A 6,067-nucleotide genomic window follows, 5' to 3' on the forward strand; every position below is an offset into this window, starting at 1 on the left:
CAAGGCCTCTTTTAGCTTCTAGACCTGAACTGGCCAAAATTTAGCTCTTAACCCTATGTGGTTGTTTAAATTAAATGAAGTTAAAAATTGAGCCCCTCACTCTCGTAGCCATGTTTCAGTCAGTTAATAACCCACAGCCTCATGGGCAGTTCTTTGGACAGTGCTGTCCTAGACCTTTTAATCCTCAAAATCTTTAAGCTCTTTATTCTCCTCAGGTGATGGTTTTAATTTATATTTGCTTTTCCTCCTCTTCATGGTTTTATCCAAGCATGTGTCTAACTTGACATGGTTTTCTGTTTTCAAACAATGTTGGGACCAACACCAGAGCCATCATTGCTCTTGAACTTGGTCTTGAATTTCCATAAAACACATACTTAAATGGGTTTTAAGTAAAAGAGAAAGGAGTGAGTGCAAATGCACATGTAATTAAGAAATAAATTTTCATAAGGATCCAGTTTTCCCTCTTTGAAATACTAGTGGAATAATTTCTACTCTTTCCTAGCATAATGATGTAGGAGTTTGGTGGAATTATGAAAATGAGAACAATGAGAATGAATTGGAACAGTTCTAAAATGCATCTTTGAGTGTATTAATGCAGGCACAATGAAAACCTGTGAGATCATTATTTGATTTTAATTACATGGTATCTGTTAACAGACTATCAATTCCTGCAAGTTGAATATAATTTAAGTGTTCAGAAATAAGAGATTTAGAAAAATAATAAAATTCCTGATTTTTAAACTTTCATTATGCATTATCGACCAAGGCAGTCAATTCTTCTTTTGAAGTGGAAAGACCAAACAAACATACAGCAGTAGCAAAGAAGGGAAGTGACAAAACTCAAGGGGCTCCATGGGAGGCGGGAGGCCAAAGCTTTCTGTGGGAATCTGGAGGCTGCTGGATGCCATAGGCTGAAAATATTTTATGAGGAAATGGGAAAAATTAGAGAATCTTCAAGTCTCTCCATTTCCTGTGGCAGGTATTTTTGGTAATGGAATTAAACCTAGGAACTAGTATTTTAGATATTTAAGGCTAGAATGAAAATAAGTTGTTTGGATAATTTAAATAGAAATTCTTCCTCTTATGCACTTTTAAAGTATAGATGTACTTAAATTTAGCATAGAACAATGAAATAGAAAATATTAAATGTTGTGAAAAAAGGATTTAATCATTTTCCAGAAATCCCACAATACCCCACCCCCAAATTTCCAACAGATTATTTCAACTATTGTGATAGTCATCTTTTGGGCTAAATTATTTTTCTTAAGGCTTGACAAATATTGCACAATAAGTCACAAAAAGCTCAAATGAATAAGAGTAATTGAAATCACATTTCACAGTTGAGTGTAATGCTGAGTAATGAGAACAACAAAGAAAAATTTCATGTTTTGTTTACTTTCTAATTTTAATGAGATGGACTGATTTATTTACTTTCAGATTTGATTTAACGAGTGGCATGGAAGAAAAAACCTTACGCCACCTAAATTGGAGAACTAAAAAGTACTAGTGACAACAGATTTGTGTTTTAAAGTAAGATCTAGACCTCTGTATATAAAAGAAAGATGCTGGGAAATTATATTAAAGAGAAAAGGTACTATCAAGCAAAGAATAGCTGTGTCTACTGAAGGGAATGGGAGCTAAATTGTTTTGCATGAGAAGGCAGAGATGGGGGTTGGGGGAGGAAGGAGGAATGATTTACTTCTGAACATTTAAGAGGTAGAAAAAGATATCTGTGAGTCATCTGGGGGACATGGAGGAGTAGTAGGTGGTAGTCAGAAAAGTGTAGGACATGTAGATATTAGTTATATAATGTTACAAATTTCCCCAAATTTAATGAAGTAATTTTAAACATAAAATAATCATTTATTATATTCATAGATTCTGAGTCAGGTTTGTTCAAACAGTTCTCATATGTCTCTCATGCAGTTGCCCTTGTATGCTGCCTGGGGCTGTATCATCTGAACATTTGATTGGGTGGAAGGACCACTAGCATAGCTGGTAACTTAGACCTGGCTGTTGACTGGAGGCCATAGTTGTTCTCCACGTGGGCATGGAGTTGCTTGAGTGTGCACATGGTAGCAGCTGTCTTTCCCCAGAGTGCCATCCAAGAGGCCAAGCTAAAAGATACAATTCATTTTACCACCTAGCCTCAGAAGGAGCATACGATCACTTCCACTGTATACTATTGATCACCCAGAGTCAGTTCTCATTCTGTGTGGGAGGGGACAACACGAGGGCATGAATGCCAGGAACTGGGAATCATTAAGGGTCATCTTGGAGGCTGGCCACTACAGGAGGAGACCACAGATATTTAATAGGGTGTAAAATAATTTTACTTTCTAATTTGCCATGTAGCCATTCTCCAAACTCTGCACCCAAGTTTTGGTAAGTCTAAAAATACTCACTAGTGGTTTGTGGGGTTGGATTTGCTTTTGAGGGCTGCTTTAAGTGGGCTTGAGATAACAGCGAGCACCACAGTTTTAGATGTTTCCATATGTACATATTTTGACATTTTCCCCTATAAGAAGCAGGGAGTCTGAGTTACATTTATAAGAATTTCTATAAAAGCAGTGGGAGTATCAAAGTTTTCTTTTTCTATTCCTCTTATAAATCAAAATAGTCTCATTTTGTTGCCCAAGATTAAAGTTAGAACATCTATTTCTTCTCCTGGGCAATGTATGCTTAAGGAGTTTTTTTTAAATCAGCTTAAGTCCAGAAAACCAGTGTGAGAAGTTCTTTCTAGCACCAGTTTTGACATATTCACCTTCTCTTCGGGTCACACAAAACCCTTTCTTTCCATATAAGAACACAGCCACTTTCTTCTTTGGATTGTTGAGAAGAAACAAGACCCTTGAAGATCTAGAAGAAGAAATGGGGAGGCCAGGGAGGAGATGTCTTATTTGACAGTCCTCTGGATAGTTGGAACTTCTGTTTCCAGATACTTCATCTCATTTCATGGGGAAGATGATTAATTCTAGAGAATGAGCTATTTATGAAAAAGAAAATTAAAGGCACAGGAAGTAGAGGAATCGGGTCCTGTACCATTGTGAAAAGGGCTTAGGGTCTGTCATTACTATTTCTGATTTAGTCTAAGATAATTGGAATAGTTACTGTTTTTTATAATATACTTTGTGGCATGGGGCTTTGTGAATATTATTTAACAAAACAGTTAATGTGAATCAATGAAATACTCAATAGCAATTCCCTTTGGAACCCATTTTGAAAGAGCTATTATTGTGATGGTTAGAGTTATGCTAAGCACACAGACTATTGTGCACTTGGTTTTTTTATTTTTTATTTTTTTTTGCTGGGGAGAATTATTGCAGAGGTACCAGAACAGTTTGATTGTCATAGGGAGACTTCATTTTCAGCTCTTTCAAGCTTCCTATTGAGTTTCTTTGCCTTCATTTAAACATTAAGTTCTAAAATTAATTTACAATACAACAAGGGAAAAGACTCCTTGGTGTAAAGCAAAAAGCTACAAAAAAGTGAGAAATTTAGTTTCCTCAAAGGCTTCAAATTAAATTTCAATTCAATTAACATTTATTGAATGTCTGCAGGGATCATGGCACTGTACTAGGTACTAGAATTTGAAATATGCAAAAGTTCAAGAGAGTTTCAAAGTTAATTTATGAATTTGGGTGGAGAAAAATCAGAATCATTTAAACTACATTCTTTTTGAAGTCTCTATTTCCTTTGATAAATTTCTCAAAATAGTGTTGAATCTAATTGAGAACTCCCAGGGAATGTGGCAAGGAGAACAGAAACTATTTCTTGTGCCTTCATTTTGGAATGGAGGATTTTTTTTTTTCTTCAAGAAGTGGCTGAAATAATAGAAAAAATATTTTAAAAATTTAGTGAATGATAGTATTGTTTTCAGAAAGCCACAATACAGTTAAGAAGATACCTGAAATACATGGAATTTACCTTTTCAGATTTGGAACATATTTACCCTTAAGTACCATTCTAAAAATAGTGGAATACACATTTATTTTGCAATAACTAGGAACCAGGAATACTTTAGAGGGAATTTGCTAAGATTTAACCAAATCTGGAAAAATAGGATCACCTAAGTGCCTCCAGAGCCCTCCTTACCTGAGAATGTTTGTCATTCCTGCTGAAGTAAAAAATGGGATTAAAAATAGCAGAAGCAGTGAGTTCCTTTCTTCAGACAAATAACACACCTGGTGTGCTGTTGATAAAACAGTTGTCCATAGTAGACCCCCAAAGGCTAAAAAAAAAAAAAGTTTCTTTGTCTACCTTACATTCTTAGTTTGTCCTCTTTATCCTGAGGGATTCTTTAAAAAACAACACAAAAACTTCAATTTAATCAGTATCGTTTATTGAAAAGAGTTTCCCTCCTCATTGTTCTGCAGCAGCACTTGGACCTGTTTTGGATTCTGTTCTGTTTCCCGATGTGTCTGTCCTTGCATTCATCCCACTCTGCCCTAGCATTAACCTTTACTTCACGACTGTCCTTTGACAGTATTTTTCAAGTTTGTTTTGAGTATTCTTGGGCTTTTTATTTCCCTACCAGTTTTAGAATCGGCTTGTCAAGATCAACAATGACAATAAAAACCCACTTGTATTTTAACTGGAGTCATTTTTAATCCATAGAGCATTTTGAGGTGATCTGAAACTTGAATATAAAGTTTTCCAATCCACAAGTTTTACTCCCACGTAAAAAAGTAGCATTAGTTGGTCTCATGAATGTTCCAGGTAGAAGTCTCATAATTTTCATTAGATTTATTTCTAGTACTTGATATTTTATGTTATTACAAAAGGTATAATTTAAATATTTTCTATGTTTTTGGTTGTTAACTTATGGAAATATCAATGCTTTTTAGATATAGACTTTGAATCTAGAGATTTTTCTAAATTCACTTAGTCTGTTATTTTACTTATAGACTCATGAGTTTTCTAGGCACAAAACTATGCTGTTTGCAAATAATGGTAGCAATATTTTCCCCTTACGATTCTTATGTCTTTTATTTCCTTGCATTACTGCATTAACTAGGATACAGAGTTCAAAACTGAACCAATGATGTGATAGTAAACATCTCTGCCTCATTCTTCATTTCACAGAGAATGATTTTAATATATACCATTAAATATGATGCTTTAAGGACTTTGTAGATAAGAAATTATTTTTATTATATTTGAGCAGTTAATAATTGTTGACAACTGCTTCATTTTTTTTTTTCCTAGAGTCATCTTTCCTTTGGCCTAAGATTGGGTCCTCTCATTCCCTGCAATAGCTCTGTAATACTTGCACAACATGCCTCTTGGTTTTCCATGTTGTCAAATATGTTGCTTAATCATCTCCATTGTATTTTTTTCTTTCTGGAGACATGTGGACTCCATTCCAGCTAGTGGTTTCTGGTATTTCCCCTTGCTGCAATGCTGGGAATTAAAGTAGCCTTTTTCTGGTTTTCACATGCTGTTTTTCTTTCTTTGGTTTTCCTCCTCCTTGCCTCCCCTGGTATGGTGACAGACTTAACCAGTTGCCTTTGGAAACTCAACCTCATGGGACATCAGGGAAGTCTATGGGAACCTCATTCAAAAAAAAAAAAACTTGCATGAACTGAGGGACTTTCAGAAAGAAAGTTTGGGGGGAAAAATGGGAAGAGACAGCTGCCATGCTTCAGTCCATGACAATAATGAGAGTGTTTTGATTAATACAGGATTCAACCATTACTATATTTTTATGTGTCTTCTGTACCACTCATGAAAATGGCTAAGGCACATTTCAAAGGGAAAATTAAAAACATAGTTATGGGAAAATGACAAGATTTGTTAACTTTGAATGGGATTACTAAAGACCCCAATAACATTTTTGGTAAATAACAAATATTCATTCAACAAATAGTTAATCTCTTCCATATAGTAAGTACTATCCTAGATATTTGAAATGTAACAATGAATGAAATTGATACAAATTTTTGCCTGCCCTCATGGGAGAAGACAGATAATAAGCATTAAACAAATAAGTTAATTCCATAGAATAACAATGGTGATAAGAGATATAGATAGGATACGGGTACTTAAGAGTCCTGGGAAGGATCTA

This window comes from Urocitellus parryii, chromosome 6 (assembly GCF_045843805.1).
Source record: "Urocitellus parryii isolate mUroPar1 chromosome 6, mUroPar1.hap1, whole genome shotgun sequence".
Taxonomy (NCBI): domain Eukaryota; kingdom Metazoa; phylum Chordata; class Mammalia; order Rodentia; family Sciuridae; genus Urocitellus; species Urocitellus parryii.